Source organism: Lepidochelys kempii, chromosome 3 (genome assembly GCF_965140265.1).
Source record: "Lepidochelys kempii isolate rLepKem1 chromosome 3, rLepKem1.hap2, whole genome shotgun sequence".
Lineage (NCBI taxonomy): Eukaryota > Metazoa > Chordata > Testudines > Cheloniidae > Lepidochelys > Lepidochelys kempii.
In genome coordinates this window covers 185038203-185056312 of record NC_133258.1, presented here as the reverse complement: position 1 = coordinate 185056312, position 18110 = coordinate 185038203, and the positions used below count along the sequence as shown (strand labels likewise).

Here is an 18110-nt window from a genome sequence, read left to right as displayed (position 1 = left end):
CCTCTGTCTTCACTAACAAGGTCAGCTCCCAGACTGCTGCGCTGGGCATCACAAAATGGGGAAGAGATGGCCAGCCCTCTGTGGAGATAGAGGTGGTTAGAGACTATTTAGAAAAGCTGGACGTGCACAAGTCCATGGGGCCGGACGAGTTGCATCTGAGAGTGCTGAAGGAAAACTCGTGGCGAATGGGGGAAGTCCCGGATGACTGGAAAAAGGCTAATGTAGTGCCAATCTTTAAAAAAGGGAAGAAGGAGGATCCTGGGAACTACAGGCCAGTCAGCCTCACATCAGTCCCTGGAAAAATCATGGAGCAGTTCCTCAAAGAATCAATCCTGATGCACTTGCATGAGAGGAAAGTGATCAGGAACAGCCAGCATGGATTCACCAAGGGAAGGTCATGCCTGACTAATCTAATCGCCTTTTATGATGAGATTACTGGTTCTGTGGATGAAGGGAAAGCAGTGGATGTATTGTTTCTTGACTTTAGCAAAGCTTTTGACACGGTCTCCCACAGTATTCTTGTCAGCAAGTTAAGGAAGTATGGGCTGGATGAATGCACTATAAGGTGGGTAGAAAGCTGGCTAGATTGTCGGGCTCAACGGGTAGTGATCAATGGCTCCATGTCTAGTTGGCAGCCGGTATCAAGTGGAGTGCCCCAAGGGTCGGTCCTGGGGCCGGTTTTGTTCAATATCTTCATAAATGATCTGGAGGATGGTGTGGATTGCACTCTCAGCAAATTTGCGGATGATACTAAACTGGGAGGAGTGGTAGATACGCTGGAGGGGAGGGATAGGATACAGAAGGACCTAGACAAATTGGAGGATTGGGCCAAAAGAAATCTGATGAGGTTCAATAAGGATAAGTGCAGGGTCCTGCACTTAGAACGGAAGAATCCAATGCACAGCTACAGACTAGGGACTGAATGGCTAGGCAGCAGTTCTGCGGAAAAGGACCTAGGGGTGACAGTGGACGAGAAGCTGGATATGAGTCAGCAGTGTGCCCTTGTTGCCAAGAAGGCCAATGGCATTTTGGGATGTATAAGTAGGGGCATAGCAAGCAGATTGAGGGACGTGATCGTTCCCCTCTATTCGACATTGGTGAGGCCTCATCTGGAGTACTCTGTCCAGTTTTGGGCCCCACACTACAAGAAGGATGTGGATAAACTGGAGAATCCAGCGAAGGGCAACAAAAATGATTAGGGGTCTAGAACACATGACTTATGAGGAGAGGCTGAGGGAGCTGGGATTGTTTAGCCTGCAGAAGAGAAGAATGAGGGGGGATTTGATAGCTGCTTTCAACTACCTGAAAGGGGGTTCCAAAGAGGATGGCTCTAGACTGTTCTCAATGGTAGCAGATGACAGAACGAGGAGTAATGGTCTCAAGTTGCAGTGGGGGAGGTTTAGATTGGATATTAGGAAAAACTTTTTCACTAAGAGGGTGGTGAAACACTGGAATGCGTTACCTAGGGAGGTGGTAGAATCTCCTTCCTTAGAGGTTTTTAAGATCAGGCTTGACAAAGCCCTGGCTGGGATGATTTAACTGGGAATTGGTCCTGCTTTGAGCAGGGGGTTGGACTAGATGACCTTCAGGGGTCCCTTCCAACCCTGAGATTCTATGATTCTATGATTCTATACTTTTACAGTTCTTGATCCTCTGACTTGAAACAAAAGGCCTTGAATGCAGCAGAATGGTACAGTTGTATTGTGCCGGGTTGAGGTTAAGATTTGAGAAATGTGCAAGGGTCTATACAGCTATATGGAGAAACCATTCACTCTACCACGGAGAGTAGGTTTAAGAGCACACAGCTGCAAGTCTTGTGTGTAACTATTCGATCCATTAGCCAATTGACCACCATGAAAAGGGATATAGGAGGAAAGAATGGTTACTTACCCTGTAGTAACTGTGGTTTTTCAAGAGGTGTTGTCCATACAGATTCCACTCTCTCATTCATGTGAGATTAGATTATTTTTGAATAGCAATTCCACGGGGGCCATGCCTGAACCTGCATAACCTCACAACCGCCACAGCTGAGGGTATAAAGGAGCTTCAACTGCAATTCACTTCCTTCACCAGTAAGAATCCCATATAGACAGGACTCTGAATTAGTCCTTAGGGAAGAAGAGTAGGCCATGGAATTTTTATGGGTCAACATAGAATCATAGAATATCAGGGTTGGAAGGGACCTCAGGAGGTCATCTAGTTCAACCCCCTGCTCAAAGCAGGTCTAATCCCCAACTAAATCATCCCAGCCAGGGCTTTGTCAAGCCTGACCTTAAAAACCTCTAAGGAAGGAGATTCCACCATCTCCCTAGGTAACCCATTCCAGTGCTTCACCACCCTCCTAGTGAAAAAGTTTTTCCTAATATCCAACCTAAACCTCCCCCACTGCAACTTGAGACCATTACTCCTTGTTCTCTCATCTGCTACCACTGAGAACAGTCTAGATCCATCCTCTTTGGAACCCCCTTTCAGGTAGCTGAAAGCAGCTATCAAATCCCACCTCATTCTTCTCTTCCGCAGACTAAATAATCCCAGTTCCCTCAGCCTCTCCTCATCAATCATGTGCTCCAGCCCCCTAATCATTTTTGTTGCCATCTGCTGGACTCTTTCCAATTTTTCCACATCCATGGAGTGTGGGGCCCAAAACTGGACACAGTACTCCAGATGAGGCCTCACCAATGTCGAATAGAGGGGAACGATCACGTCCCTCGATCTGCTCGCTATGCCCCTACTTATACATCCCAAAATGCCATTGGCCTTCTTGGCAACAAGGGCACACTGCTGACTCATATCCAGCTTCTCGTCCACTGTAACCCCTAGGTCCTTTTCCGCAGAACTGCTGCCTAGCCATTCGGTCCCTAGTCTGTAGCAGTGCATGGGATTCTTCCATCCTAAGTGCAGGACTCTGCACTTGTCCTTGTTGAACATCATCATATTTCTTTTGGTCCAATCCTCTAATTTGTCTAGGTTCCTCTGTATCTTATCCCTACCCTCCAGCATATCTACCACTCCTCCCAGTTTAGTGTAGTCTGCAAACACTTGCTGAGGGTGCAATCCACGCCATCTTCCAGATCATTAATGAAGATATTGAACAAAACCGGCCCCAGGACCGACCCTTGGGGCACTCCACGTGATACCGGCTATCAACTAGACATGGAGCCATTGATCATTACCCGTTAAGCCCGACAATCTAGCCAGCTTTCTATCCACCTTATAGTCCATTCATCCAGCCCATACTTCTTTAACTTGCTGGCAAGAATACTGTGGGAGACCATGTCAAAAGTTTTGCTAAAGTCAAGGAATAACATCCACGGCTTTCCCCTCATCCACAGAGCCAGTTATCTCATCATAGAAGGCAATTAAGTTAGTCAGGCATGACTTGCCCTTGGTGAATCCATGCTGACTGTTCCTGATGACTTTCCTCTCCTCTAAGTGCTTCAAAATTGATTCCTCGAGGACCTGCTCCATGATTTTTCCAGGGACTGTGGTGAGACTGACTGGCTTGTAGTTCCCCAGATCCTCCTTCCCTTTTTTAAAGATGGGCACTACATTCACCTTTTTCCAGTCGTCAGGGACCTCTCCTGATTGCCGTGAGTTTTCGAAGATAACGGCCAATGGCTCTGCAATCTGCCAACTCCTTTAGCACCCACTGATGTAGTGCATCTGGCCCCAAGGACTTGTGCTCATCCAGCTTTTTTAAATAGTCCGGAACCACTTCTTTCTCCACAGAGGGCTGGTCACTTCCTCCCCATACTGTGCTGCCCAGTGCAGTAGTCTGGGAGCTGACCTTGTTCATGAAGACAGAGGCAAAAAAAGCAAAAACATATCTCGAAGAACCACAGTTACTGTAAAGTAACCATTCTTTCTTTGAATGATTGCCCATACAGCTTCCACTCTTGGTGACTGGCAAGCAGTTATCTCAAGCCTCAAGGTGGAAAGAGATGTCCTATTTAAAGAGCGACTGCAGGATTGCATTATCAGAGTTGGCTATCCAATCTGGAAGTCTGTACCAGGGTATAATGGGAAGTAAATGTATTAACAGAATTACAGGTTTCACCCTACATATTTCAGATATTAGTATATTACCCAAGCAAGCGGCAGAGACTGCCTGAGCCTTAGTGGACTGGGTTCTAATGTAACTGGGAGGATACTTCTTATCCATCTGATAGCAATTCTTAATATGATCTGAAATCCATTTAGATAACCTCTGCATGGAAATAGGTTACCCAGTAACCCTTTGTATGAAAGCCACAAACAGTCTGGGAGAGGATCTAAATGACTTCCAAAGAAAAGGATAAAGCCTCACCAAGTCTACGGTATGAAGTTTTGTTTTGCCTGGGGTGGAATGAAGTTTTGGGGGAAAACTGGTAGGCAGATATATATGACTGAGGTGAAAATCCAAGCCTACCTTAAGAAGGAACTTCGGGTACAGCCTAAGGTTGATCTTGTCTTTATGAAATATGGTATAAACTGGGACTGCCATAAAGGACTGACTTTCTGCCACTCTACTAACTGAAGTAGTAGCCATCAGAAAGGCCATTTTTATTGACAGGTAGTAAAGAAAGCAGGTTGCCAAGAGTACAAAGGGGGTTGGATCCCATTAACTGAATGACAACTAAGTTGAATTCACAGGAAGAGGGAAGCTACCCAATAGATGGGAAGACATAGAATCATAGAATCATAGAATATCAGGGTTGGAAGGGACCCCAGAAGGTCATCTAGTCCAACCCCCTGCTCGAAGCAGGACCAATTCCCAGTTAAATCATCCCAGCCAGGGCTTTGTCAAGCCTGACCTTAAAAACCTCTAAGGAAGGAGATTCTACCACCTCCCTAGGTAACGCATTCCAGTATTTCACCACCCTCTTAGTGAAAAAGTTTTTCCTAATATCCAATCTAAACCTCCCCCACTGCAACTTGAGACCATTACTCCTCGTTCTGTCATCTGCTACCATTGAGAACAGTCTAGAGCCATCCTCTTTGGAACCCCCTTTCAGGTAGTTGAAAGCAGCTATCAAATCCCCCCTCATTCTTCTCTTCTGCAGGCTAAACAATCCCAGCTCCCTCAGCCTCTCCTCATAACTCATGTGTTCCAGTCCCCTAATCATTTTTGTTGCCCTTCGCTGGATTCTCCAGTTTATCCACATCCTTCTTGTAGTGTGGGGCCCAAAACTGGACAGAGTACTCCAGATGAGGCCTCACCAATGTCGAATAGAGGGGAACGATCACGTCCCTCAATCTGCTCGCTATGCCCCTACTTATACATCCCAAAATGCCATTGGCCTTCTTGGCAACAAGGGCACACTGCTGACTCATATTCAGCTTCTCGTCCACTGTCACCCCTAGGTCCTTTTCCGCAGAACTGCTGCCTAGCCATTCGGTCCCTAGTCTGTAGCTGTGCATTGGGTTCTTCCGTCCTAAGTGCAGGACCCTGCACTTATCCTTATTGAACCTCATCAGATTTCTTTTGGCCCAATCCTCCAATTTGTCTAGGTCCTTCTGTATCCTATCCCTCCCCTCCAGCGTATCTACCACTCCTCCCAGTTTAGTATCATCCGCAAATTTGCTGAGAGTGCAATCCACACCATCCTCCAGATCATTTATGAAGATATTGAACAAAATCGGCCCCAGGACCGACCCCTGGGGCACTCCACTTGACACCGGCTGCCAACTAGACATGGAGCCATTGATCACTACCCGTTGAGCCCGACAATCTAGCCAGCCACTCACATGAGTGAGACCCTTAAAAAATCTCCACATCAAGGGATGTGAAAATATAGTGTAACTCTGAACTGGAGAGTTATTTGCTGAGATCACTGTTAAGTGTATCCTGATTGAACTAACGAAGTGTAGATTGCTTCAGGGTAAGTAAATAGTTCAAAAGAGTCAGGACTGAGGTTGTCAATGGCAAAAGCTGCTGCTGAACCACCATGATAGAAAATCTCCCCCATTTAGCCCTGTAGGTCATTCTGGTTGAAGGTTTTTCTGCTTTGTAACAAGATGTTTTTTAATTCAGATGAGCAGCTCTTCTTTAATGAAGTCATTCAGCCACCACCTGGGTGGTCCTGCTGGAGCTGGGTGCAGGATCTGGCCTTAGTGGTGGGAAACTAAGTCAGAGAGAAGTCAGAAAGATAGATTCACCAGGATGGAGAACCAAAACTGCCAGGTCCATGCAGGGGCTACCATGATCACATGGCCTGCATTCTGTTGTAGTTTTCGAAGAACTCTGTGTATCATAGAAATCTGTGGGAAGGCACAGAATAGTCCTGGTGCCCATGAGAGAAGAAAAGCTTCTGTCAGCGAACCCAGGCTTGTGCCCCCTCTGGGCACAAATAGGGAAACCCACCTGAAGATGATGTCATGGAAGACTGAGTCGTTGAGGGACCATTTGTGATTCACTGAAAAATCCTTGCTGAATTGATCCACTAGTTGGTTTTGTAGCCCAAGTAGGTAGAGGGCTACTGGTGTAAAATGGTGAAGTATGCACCAGTTCCAAAGTTGTGTTGTCTCTTGACACATTGTGTGTTGGGGGAGAGAGGGAGAAATGTGTCCCCTCCCTGACAATGTTTGTCAATACAGTACATTGCAGTGATGTTGTCTGTCAGCATTTGAATGGTGAGGCCTTAGGGAAGGGGTAAAAAGGCTTTGCATGCCAACCATATGGCTCTGAGCTCCAGGACATTTATATGTAGCATGGCTTTCCATGGAGACCATAATAATTGAATCCTGACTTGTTCGAGGCAAGCTTCCCATGCTTCTGTGTAGGCATCCATCACCAAGGCCCAGGTAGGAAGAGGCACCAAGAAAGGAATTCCATTGCACAGCTGAAGTGGTTCTGTCCAGCAATTTAATGAGAATAGGACTTCTAGAGCAACTGTGACCAACAGGTTCATGCTGTGTCTGTTCGGTGGATAGGCTGATCTCAACTATCCTTGCAGAGGCTAAAGGCAAAGTATAGCATGCTGTGTAACAAAGGCACAAGATGCCATGTGTCACATGACTTTGAGGCACATCTCATTGGTGTTCTGGGAAATGTCCAAAATGCTCTGGCCTATCATCATTTGGAATTTAATACGGCACCAATGAACTGCATGGTCTGAGTCAGGGTCAAAATGGACTTTTCCTTGTTGACTTTTAGCCCCAGTGAGGTAAACAGATGGAGGATCTAATCCTAGTCAGTCCTAAGGTCAATTTTGTTCAACATCTTCATTAATGATCTGGATGATGGGATGGATTGCACCCTCAGCAAGTTCGCGGATGACACTAAGCTGGGGGGTACTCTATCCAGATACGCTGGAGGCTAGGGATAGGGTCCAGAGTGACCTAGACTAATTGAAGAATTGGGCCAAAAGAAATCTGATGAGGTTCAACAAGGACAAGTGCAGAGTTCTGCACTTAGGATGGAAGAATCCCATGCAGTGCTACAGGCTGGGGACCAACTGGCTACACGGCAGTTCTGCAGAAAAGGACCTGGGGATTACAATGCATGAGAAGCTGGATATGGTCAACAGTGTGCCCTTGTTGCCAAGAAAGCTAATGGTATATTGGGCTGCATTAGTAGGAGCATTGCCAGCAGATCAAGGGAAGTGATTTATTCCCCTCTATTCAGCACTGGTGAGACCACATCTGGAGCATTGCACCCAGTTTTGGGCCCTCCACTACAGAAAAGATGTGGACAAATTGGAGAGAGTCCAGCAGAGGGTAACAAAAATTATTAGGGGGCTGCGGCACATGACTTATGAGGAGAGGCTAAGGAAACCAGGCTTATTTAGTCTACAGAAAATAAGAGTGAGGGGGGATTTGACAGCAGCCTTCAACTACTTGAAGGGGGGTTCCAAAGAGGATGGAGCTCGGCTGTTCTTATTAGTGGCAGATGACAGAACAGAACAGATGACAGAACAAGGAGCAATGGTCTCAAGTTGCAGTGGGGGAGGTCTAGGTTGGATATTAGGAAAAACTATTTCACTAGGAGGGTGGTGAAGCACTAGAATGGGTTACCTAGGGAGGTGGTGGAATCTCCATTCTTACTGGTTTTTAAGGCCCGGCTTGACAAAGCCCTACCTGGGATGATTTAGTTGGTGTTGGTCCTTATTTGAGCAGGGAGTTGGACTAGATGACTTCCTGAGGACTCTTCCAACCCTAATCTTCTATGATTCTAATAAATCTAGTCGGTTTCCTGCTGTAGGGATTTTCCCTGAACCACCAAGTCATCTACATAAGGATAAACCTGTATTCCTCACCTACAAAGATGTGCAGACAGGACTTCAGTGAAGACCTGAGAAGCTCCTGAGAACCCAAAAGACAGGACTCTGTATTGGTATTGAGATGCTCCTACCAGGAATCTCAGGTACTTTCTGTGAGCTGGGAAGATGGAGGTATGAAAGTAAGCATCTTGAAGGTTGAGAGCTATGAATCAGTCCAGAGGATCCAGGGAAGGTATTACGGAAGCTAGCTGATGACGCAGAATTAGAAATGATGAATAAACATGTTGAGACCGCAAAGATTGAGGATGGGTCTCCAACCCCCTTTCTTGTTTGGAAGTAGGAAGTAATGGGAATGAAAGCCCTTTCCTGTGAATTCTAAGGACACTTCTTCCATTGCTCTGAGTTGAAGCAGGGAGTCTACTCCCTATTTCAACGGTCTCTCATGAGACTTCACTGGATGTGAAGGCATGCAGAGCACAGCCATTGAAACAACAGGCACTGCTATTCAAAAATAATCCAATCTCAAATGCATGGGGACATGAGCACTGAGAGTGGAATCTGGGTGGACAATCACTTGAAGAAGAACATAGGTTTATGCAGCAGCGATTGTGAAACAGCTCAACTGCTGCTCTCTAAACATGGGTAAGAATTAATTCTCCCACTGTACTTGAAGAACTCCTAAGCACACATCTGGTTATCAAGCTGTATGCTAAGAATAGGATTTGTTTCCAAGTGAAGTATTGACTAGCAATAAAGAAATGTTTCTTTGTAAAAATTCTTTATTAATATCCCTGCTTTACATGCGGAACAGAACTCCACTTTAACTAACAAGTTGCAATTGGCATCGGAATAATTTGAGACTATGAATTTGTAGGCAGAATTTTCAGAGCAGGACACAATGAAGGATTCTGAAAAAATGTGTGTACCTGTTGTACTATATGCGAAAGGAAACAGACTTTTGTACTGAAAAATCCAGTAACTGTTTGCAAAACAACATATCATTCCCAGTAACTCAGTTTTGTGGAACTAAGTACCTAAATACTGGGAGAGCTCCCACATCCATTATAACATTCTATTGTTCTGGATATTATTATATGTTTATGGTAGCACCCATAATATGCGAGGCATTTTCCGGACACATAAGAAGGGGTGATGCCTGCCTTGAAGAGTTCTTTGATGGACAAACAGCAAAGTAAACATACTTCAAGGAAGGGGAACTATAAAATGGATTTTCTATACAAATCAACTAGATTAATTATGGGTTACAACAGAAATAGGTGTTTAAGAAGGACTTTAATGTGAACAGGTTGAGGCCTGGAGGATGAGCTCAGGAAGGCTGGACCATGCATAGCAGACCATGTGGAAGAAGGCACATAGGTGATTGTTAGAGCAACTAACTAATAGATAGATGAATGTGAGAACGGGAGCAGAGTAGAGGGCACTGCATTTCTTGACAATGGGAAACCAATTGTCAAGGATCTCACACCTGTGTGGTTGTCAGCCATCACCTTAAGCCTCTCCCCTGCAAGCTGTATCTTACATGTACAGTCCATGTCTAGACTAGAAAAACAAGTTGTGTTTTAATATGTGTTAGCTATCATGTCTACGATATAAAGTACTTGTATGACCTCATTACAATAGTATCTGAGGACTTCACAGTCTTTTAAAATGTAGGTTTCAGAGTAGCAGCCATGTTAGTCTGTATTCACAAAAAGAAAAGGAGTACTAGTGGCATCTTAGAGACTAACCAATTTATTTGAGCATAAGCTTTTGTGAGCTACAGCTCATTTCATCGGATGCATCGAAAGCTTATGCTCAAATAAATTGGTTAGTCTCTATGGCGCCACTAGTACTCCTTTTCTTTTTAAAATGTATTTTTACCTCACAGCATCCATGTGAGGTAGGGTGTGTTAAGGTTCCTTGCTTAGCCTGGCTGCGGGTGACCATTCCCACCCTCTTAGCTAGTTTCACATGATTGGCCAAGTCTTTCCCCAACAGCATGGGGATGGGATAATCAACATAGACTGCAAAAGTCCACATTCCTGATCAGCCCTTGTACTGGACAGGCAACTTGGCTGTGGGCAAGTCAAAAGAGTTTGACTTGAAGGGTTGAATCATCACTTGGACCTCTGGGTTGATTAAATTGGGGTCCACTAAGGAAGCATGGATGGCTGACACTTGTGCTCCAGTGTCCCTCCATGCTGTAACCTTTTTCCTGCCCACACTTAGAGTTTTCCTCTGCTTTGAGGGTATCTGGGAGGCATCTGGGCCTCAGGACATTTGGTGGGACCCTGGTGTAATGAACTGTAATCTGTTGGGGTTTTGGGGGCATTTGGCCTTTACCTGCCCCAGCTTGTTACATTTAAAACATCGTCCAGCTGACGGGTCACTGGGGCGAGGTGGGTTGCTGGAGAATGGTGTGGTGGGACGATAAGGTGTCTGGAGTGCTCCTTGGGGTGTAGTTGGGGCCTTGGGCTGCCCCCGGTAGTAGGGTGTAGTTTGAGGGTGTTCCTTCTGGTATCCGTTCAAACTGCGACCAGAGTTGTTCCTCTCTCCTCCCTCCACCTGTTTTGTTTTGTTTTGCCCTGCCTCTTTGGCAGTCTGGGACTGCTCGTATTGATCAGCATAAGAAGCAAGACTTCCTGCTGAGTCTATTTTCTTATCCCATAAACACTGTTTTATATCATCCTTGGACATATTCAGGAATTGCTCCTGTATCATTAAATTCCACATTTCTCCAAAGCTAGTTACATCCCATTCTTTGAGCCATTTATCAAACAGATTTGTTATTTGGTTTACATAAGCCACATTACTTAGTCCAGATCCTCTTTTAAGGGCTTTAAATTTTAGTCTGTAAGTTTTAGGTGTAACTTGAAATTGTTTTAAAATCAAATTCTTTAATTTATTATAGTCAGAAGCCTCATTAATAGGCATCTTGAATATGTCCAGAGCTTTTTCAGTCAATTTTGCGATGAATGTGGTCATCTTGTGAGCTTCAGGAATTTTATGGAGTGTGCACAGTCTCTCAAAGGTGAGAAAATATTCAGCAATATCACTGGATTCATCATACTGTGGACATAGTTGCTCCCATTTGTGGATTGCTGGGGAAGGATTGTTAGGGTTATTCGGTACATTCTGCTGAGCCTTTGCCTTCTCCATCTCCAGTGCATGCTTCCTCTCTTTTTCCTTCTCTTCCGTTTCTTTTTCCTTTGCCTCCATTTGTCTCCTGTGGGCAGCCTCTATTTCTTTTTCTTTTGCCTCCATCTTTCTGAGTTATACCCGTCTTTCATGTTCCTTTTGTTTTTCCTCAGCCTCAAAGCTGGCTAATTACAACTTCTGTTGAACAGTGCAGTCTGTCATCCTAACCTCTCTGTTTTTAACTAACTTTACACCCGAGAGTTAGAAAGAAAAGAAAAGAAAACAAAAAAACTGGCTTGTAAAATTTTGCTGTGCTATAACCTGATACCTTTTTTTCCTGATACCTGTTCTCAGCCTACAGAAAAATCCTTTTGTTATGCCTGCTGCTCTGCCCCCCAGGCAGAGAGACAGAATCTACAGCTGCAATCACCTTTTACAAAACCTTTTAAAATCCTGTTGTGCTTCTGGTTCAAAATGATCTGAAAATGATCCCACCGCTCTGCCACCATGTCAAGGTTCCTTCCCCACTCTGAACTCTGGGGTACAGATGTGGGGACCCGCATGAAAGACCCCCTAAGCTTATTTCTACCAGCTTAGGTTAAAAACTTCCCCAAGGCACAAATCCTTTCCATGTCCTTGGGTGGTATTGCCACCACTACCAAGTGATTTAGACAAAGATTCAGGAAAAGGTCCCCTTGGAGTCCCTATTGCCCCAAAATATCCCCCCAAACCTCTTCAGCCGCTTTCCTGGGGAGGCTTGAGAATAATATCCTCACCAATTGGTACAATGTGAGCACAAACCAAACCCCTTTGTTTTAAGGGCACTGAAAATCAATCAGGTTCTTAAAAGAAGAACTTTATTTTAAAAAAAAAGTAAAAGAATCACATCTGCAAAAATCAGGATGGAAGGTACTTTTTACAGTGTAATAAAAAGATTTAAAACACAGAGGATTCCCCTCTAGGCTCAACTTCAAAGTTACAAAGACAGGAATAAACCTCCCTCTTAGCATAAGGAAAATTCACAAGCTAAAAACAAAAGATGATCTAATGCATTTCCTTGCTATTACTTACAATTTCTGCAATTTTAGATGTATCATTTCAGGATCTTTTTAGGAGCTGGTTTACCTGCTTGGTCTCGCTCTGTCATAGACTCTCTCTCTCTCTGTCCCGAGAGGGAACAAACAAAGAGGGTACAAACAAAACGTTCCCGCCTCCAGATTTGAAAGTATTTCCCCATTGGTCCTTCTGGTCCTTCTGGTCAGGTGCCAACTAGGTTAATTGAACTGATTAACCCCTTACAGATAAGTGATTCTGTACCTCTGGCCAGAAGGGATTTTATGTTACTGCATACATAAAGGTTGTTAGCCTTCCCTTTATATTTATGAGACCCCCAACTCCAGAGGCTTGAATTATTTAATTTAAAGTGCAACAGCTTCAACAGGAGAGACTGGGAGAGACCCACATCAGAACGTCCTGTAGCTCTTCATTCACAGAATAAGAAATCTGAGCACCTAATTCAGGTTTTGTGAATCCTAATGAATTTCTAGGTGCTTAAATGTTAGGTATAATTGTGCATATCGTCACAGTGCCAAATGCCTTTGTGAATTTCACCCTCTGTCCCTCAGGTCCTGAGCTGTCAAATGGAAGAATAGTACCGCCCTGTCATAATTATAAAGGGAAGGGTAACCACTTTCTCTATACAGTGCTATAAAATCCCTCCCGGACACAGGCAAAATCCTTTCACCTCTAAAGGGTTAAAAAGCTAAGGTAACCCCGCTGGCACCTGACCCAAAATGGCCAATAAGGAGACAAGATTCTTTCAAATCTGGAGGGGGGGACAAAGGGTTTTGTCTGTCTGTGTAATACCTTTGCCGGAAACAAATCAAGAATGCAAGCCTTCCAACTCCTGTAAAGTTAGTAATTAATCTAGCTAGAAAATGCATTAGATTTTCTTTTGTGTTTTGGCTTGTAAAATTCACTGTGCTGGAGGGAATGTGTATTCCTGTTTTTGTGTCTTTTTGTAACTTAAGGTTTTGCCTAGAGGGATTCCCTATGTTTTAAATCTAATTACCCTGTAAAGTATTTACCATCCTAATTTTCCAGAGGTGATTCTTTTACCTTTTCTTTAAATAAAATTATTCTTTTAAAGAACCTGATTGATTTTTTTATTGTTCTTAAAATCCAAGGGTTTGGGTCTGTGTTCACCTGTACCAATTGGTGAGGATATTATTATCAAGCCTTCCCCAGGAAAGGGGGTGTAGGGCTGTCATAAATATAACGGGAAGGGTAAACACCTTTAAATCCCTCCTGGCCAGAGACAAAAACCCTTTCACCTGTAAAGGGTTAAGAAGCTAAGACAACCTCGCTGGCACCTGACCAAAATGACCAATGAGGAGACAAGATACTTTCAAAGCTGGAGGGAGTGGGGGGACAAAGGGTTCTCTCTGTCTGTGTGTGTGTTGCTTTTGCCGGGACCAGAGCAGGAATGCAGGTCAGAACTCCTGTAAAGGATTAATCTAGTTGTTATCATAGTTGAATCTATGCTAGATTAATCCAGCATATCTAGTTAGATATGCGTTAGAGTCTGTTTTGTTTAAATGGCTGATAAAATAAGTTGTGCTGAATGGAATGTATATTCCTGTTTTTGTGTCTTTTTGTAACTTAAGGTTTTGCCTAGAGGGATTCTCTATGTTTTGAATCTGATTACCTTGAAAGGTATTTACCATCCTGATTTTACAGAGGTGATTCCTTTACTTTTTCTTGAATTAAAATTCTTCTTTTAAGAACCTGATTGCTTTTTCATTGTTCTTAAGATCCAAGGGTTTGGGTCTGTGTTCACCTATGCAAATTGGGAGGATCTTTATTAAGCCTTCCCCAGGAAAGAGGATGTAGGGCTTGGGGGGATTTTTTGGGGAAAGATGTTTCCAAGTGGGTTCTTTCCCTGTTATATTTGTCACACGCATTGTGGTGGCAGCAATAAAGTCCCGGGACAAAAGAAAAATAGTTTGTACCTTGGGGAAGTTTTAACCTAAGCTGGTAAAAATAAGCTTAGGGGGTCTTTCATGCAGGTCCCCACATCTGTATCTTGACTTTAGCAAAGCTTGTATCTTGACTTTAGCAAAGCTTTTGACACGGTCTCCCACAGTATTCTTGTCAGCAAGTTAAGGAAATATGGGCTGGATGAATGCACTATAAGATGGGTAGAAAGTTGGCTAGATTGTCGGGCTCAACGGGTAGTGATCAATGGCTCCATGTCTAGTTGACAGCCGGTGTCAAGTGGAGTGCCCCAGGGGTCGGTCCTGGGGCCGGTTTTGTTCAATATCTTCATAAATGATCTGGAGGATGGTGCGGATTGCACTCTCAGCAAATTTGCGGATGATACTAAACTGGGAGGAGTGGTAGATACGCTGGAGGGCAGGGATAGGATACAGAGGGACCTAGACAAATTGGTGGATTGGGCCAAAAGAAATCTGATGAGGTTCAACAAGGACAAGGGTCCTGCATTTAGGATGGAAGAACCCACTGCACAGCTACAGACTAGGGACCGAATGGCTAGGCAGCAGTTCTGCGGAAAAGGACCTAGGGGTGACAGTGGACGAGAAGCTGGATATGAGTCAGCAGTGTGCCCTTGTTGCCAAGAAGGCCAATGGCATTTTGGGATGTATAAGTAGGGGCATAGCGAGCAGATCGAGGGACGTGATCGTCCCCCTCTATTCGACATTGGTGAGGCCTCATCTGGAGTTCTGTGTTCAGTTTTGGGCCCCACACTACAAGAAGGATGTGGATAAATTGGAGAGAGTCTAGCGAAGGGCAACAAAAATGATTAGGGGTCTGGAACACATGATTGATGAGGAGAGGCTGAGGGAACTGGGATTGTTTAGTCTGCAGAAGAGAAGAATGAGGGGGGGGGGATTTGATAGCTGCTTTCAACTACCTGAGAGGTAGTTCCAGAGAGGATGGTTCTAGACTATTCTCAGTGGTGGAAGAGGACAGGACAAGGAGTAATGGTCTCAAGTTGCAGGGGGGAGGTTTAGGTTGGATATTAGGAAAAACTTTTTCACTAGGAGGGTGGTGAAACACTGGAATGCGTTGCCTAGGGAGGTGGTGGAATCTCCTTCCTTAGAAGTTTTTAAGGTCAGGCTTGACAAAGCCCTGGCTGGGATGATTTAATTGAGGATGGGTCCTGCTTTTGAGCAGGGGGTTGGACTAGATGACCTCCTGAGGTCCCTTCCAACCCTGATATTCTATGTTTCTATGTTTCTATGATTCTATGATCTGTACCCTCAGATTCCACAGGCAGAAAGTGTGATGCTATATGGAATATGGGATACCATTTACATTATTAATACCACCAATATTATAAAATTGCAAGGAATCTGATCAGATATGGCATGTAAGGTATTTGTGAAAATGTTATAAGTATGGTAATATTGTTTATATGCTTGTATCTCCTTTGTATTATGAGTTATAGATATGGAGGGTATATCTGTATTTCCAAACTTGTACTGTGTTTCTGGGTGACACTCCCAGACAGAATGGCATCATAGAAGATTACGGTTGGAAGAGACCTCAGGAGGTCATCTAGTCCAACCCCCTGCTCCAAGCAGGACCAACACCAACTAAATCATCCCAGCCACGGCTTTGTCAACCTAGGGCTTAAAAACCCCTAAGAATGGAGATTCCACCACCTCCCTAGGTAACCCATTCCACTATTTCACCACCCTACTAATGAAATAGTGTTTCCTAATATCCAACCTAAACCTCCCCCACTGCAACTTGAGACCATTGCTCCTTGTTCTGTCATCTGCCACTACTCAGAACAACGAAGGTCCGTCCTCTTTGGAACTCCCCTTCAGGTAGTTGAAGGCTGCTATCAAATCCCCCCTCACTCTTCTCTTCTGCAGACTAAACAAGCCCAGTTCCCGCAGTCTCTCCTCGTAAGTCATGTGCCCCAGTCCCCTGCTTGATGTCCATTAAGGGACATCAACTGTACAATGAATCCATTGAAAGGGCCAGGGACTACAACTTTTGACTCAGCACGGCATGCAGGGGCATGCCTGTGGAAAGAACTATAAGGCCCTTTAATGCCATGTGCTATGAGTTTGTGTTTGGAACAAAGGAAGTACCAGGCATATGGCAAAAGGACTATAAAGGGCAGCTGCATCATCTCCATTTTGTCTTCTATCCTGCTTCTTGTCTTCATTCCTGCTTCTTACGTCTGGAGGAATTTTGCTACAACTGAAGCCCTGAACAAGCCAGCAAACTCACCAATACTGCTAAGAACCTGATAAATGGACTTTGAATATTTGTATGTATGTGACTGCTTTACCATTTAACAGCTCTCTTCTTGTTCTTTCTTTCTTCTTTATAATAAACGAGGGATTGACAACCTTTGAGAAGTGGCATGCCAAGTCTTCATTAATTTAAGGTTTCACATGCCAGTAATAAATTTACATTTACAGGGGCCCCCTGATGGAACCCCAGACTGCCAGTGGGCTGAGCAGGGCCGGTGGCCAGGACCCCAGCTAGCAGGGGCCAGGCCCCTGGAACCCCAGACCAGCAGCGAGGTGAGTGGAGCAAGCGGCTGGTATCCCAGCCAGCAGCAGGCTGAGCAGGGCCGATGGCCAGGACCCAAGCTGGCAAGGGGCAGGCAGCCGGAACCCCGGACTTGTCAGAGGGCTGAGCGGGGCAGGCGGCCAAGACCCCGGCTGGCAAGGGGCCGGGGGCCGGAACTCCAGACCATCAGCGGGCTCAGGGTGGCTGGCAGACAGAACTGCAGACCATTGGTGGGCTAAGCGCCTCAGCCCGCCGCCGGTCTGGGGTTCCGTCCACTAGTTCCTGCCAGCCAGCATCCCAGCCGCCAGCCCCGCTCAGCCTGCTGCCAGCCTGGGATTCTGTTCACCCAGGCAGGAAGCAGGCTGAGTGGGGCCAGCAGCCGGGACCCCGGCTGGCAGCAGCATGCCAGTAAAAATCAGCTCATGTGCCGCCTTTGGTACACATGCCGCAGGTTGCCGACCCCTGTAATAAACCTTTAGTTTTAGACACTAAAGGATTGGCTGGCGGCATGGTATTTTGGGTAAGATCCAACCTAATATTGACCTGGTAATGTGGCTGTCCATTTGGGGTCTGAAGAACATTGTGTATAGTGAGCCGAGTTTTAAAATAACTTCTTACTGTACTGGATCTAGGTGCTGAATAGGAGCCAGAGAACTGGAATGCAATAATGGGGCTATGTGATTCCTTTTTTTTTTTTGCTTTTTGATAACCAGTGTGGGGTTCAGAAGAACAGTTTGGGACTGGTTGGGGAGTTTAACTTCAGTGTTACCCACCATTCTTAGGAGTATCTGCTCTCCTTTGGCATTTCCTTGGGAGTATCTGCCCTGACTTGGGAATATCTGCCCTGACCTTGGCATTTCCAGTTTGGGCTACCCCAGGCACCCTGGGTTATGGAAGGGACCACTATGGTCATCTAGTCTGACTCCTGAATACACAGGCCATAGAACTTAAATGACTTCCACAGGGCTACTCAAATGTTTAAAGTTAAGTAGGTGCTTAAATGCTTTGCTGGACTGTAGTCAGAGTGCTCAGTATCTAGCAGGATTGAGCCATAGGAGAAGCAAGGTAAAAAAGGAAATGCAATGGGGACTTAAGGAAGTAGAGAGAGGAACTGTATTGGGAGTGGAATGGAACTAAAAGGGAGGAGGAAGAGTAATTAAGAGGCAGGAAGTAAAGAAGTGGGAAAAGGAGGACAATTGTGATTGCAAAGAAATA

At 45.0% G+C, this 18110-nt stretch overlaps 1 protein-coding gene across 12 annotated transcripts in view; it reads right to left on the bottom strand.

The window, feature by feature from the left end:
• Nucleotides 1-18110, bottom strand: part of EML6 (EMAP like 6) — a 317349-nt gene that overhangs the window by 131920 nt on the left and 167319 nt on the right. The window lies entirely within an intron of this gene.